The sequence below is a fragment of the Arachis ipaensis genome, chromosome B10 (assembly GCF_000816755.2).
Source record: "Arachis ipaensis cultivar K30076 chromosome B10, Araip1.1, whole genome shotgun sequence".
Lineage (NCBI taxonomy): Eukaryota > Viridiplantae > Streptophyta > Magnoliopsida > Fabales > Fabaceae > Arachis > Arachis ipaensis.
The window spans coordinates 30,148,221-30,149,416 of NC_029794.2; the positions used below are offsets into that span (position 1 = coordinate 30,148,221).

The window sequence follows — 1,196 nt, forward strand, 5'->3', positions numbered from 1 at the left end:
TCCTCTCTTTCTTTCACGCCATTTCTTTTTATAGTTTCGTTTGGTCATGAGAAGTTTTGTTCTTGCTTGAATTCATGTTGAAAAGTTTGAATCTTTCTTGGCGTTTGTTGTTGTAGCATGTACATCTGAGGGTTTCTGTGATATGCACCATTCTAGGGTTTCTTTAATTTTATACACCCCTTTTTCTTGTTTCCTGCTAGCTAATGCATTTTAGGATTTTGAATGTTGTTACTATTTCTGATTGTGTCCTTGCATTTGAAGTTTTGGAGTAATGAACTGTTTGAAAAGGTTGCCTCTTTGATGATTTTCCTTTGGCATGTTTGATGCATGATAGTTCCCTTTGCTGATAGATAAAAAGATGGCTATTTTTGATGACTTTCTGGTTCGTGACTTTCCTTTCGGGGTGTTGCTTTGTTGAAAAGAGGGTTATTTTCTTGTTGGGAGGTGTCGAGATGTAGACTTGTAGATTTTTCCTGAGTCCTTATTCTGTTACTGCCTCCAAAGGATGCCCCTGGACCTTTGGTGTGTGTAACACCCTATCACACTAAGCTTTACGCTTAAGCCATAAAACAGAGGTGGTGTGGTATTACGACCTCTAAAATAGAACGAGTACATATAATAGCAGAAGAATTATAATATGCTAGGAGCCTTGAAGAATAGGGGAAATAAAAATCGCGAAATAAAAGCGCAACGCTCAAGGAACGAGTTAACTTGCGTGCTAAGAAAACCATAACTATCAAACATAAGATAACAGAAGTAGGAATAGAGTGCCAAAGATACAAAATAACAAGCTCCTGACTCAGCCTGCGAAGTCAAGACTGGCCGGAGAATATTTACACATATATACATACATATCCAAAACCCAAAAGTACATATACACAATCCTGCCTCTCCATAAACCTCTAAGAGGATCAAAAAGAATAAGTCATGCGGAGAGAAAGCTAAGTACATATATATACATCATAGCATAACAAAATATCCCAGTAACCACTCCGCTTCAAGAGTCCAGACGCCTAACGAGATGCCTCTCGACCTGCATCTGAAAAACAACAACATAATATGGAATGAGAACCGGAGGTTCTCAGTATGGTAAAGGTGCCCACATAGTTAATATAAAAGGTCTCGGGAAAGCCAGAGGAATCCTAGAACGCCGACACTCAGATTATAGAGCTTAAAGTATTAAACAGAAGCCATAA

At 38.5% G+C, this 1,196-nt stretch overlaps 1 long non-coding RNA gene across 1 annotated transcript in view; it reads right to left on the reverse strand.

The window, feature by feature from the left end:
* The window catches only part of LOC110267834, a 3,426-nt gene continuing 3,213 nt past the window's right edge, over nt 984–1,196 (reverse strand). Inside the window, exon 4 of the long non-coding RNA XR_002355773.1 lies at nt 984–1,039. This is a non-coding gene — a long non-coding RNA (uncharacterized LOC110267834). The remainder of the gene's footprint in view (nt 1,040–1,196) is intronic.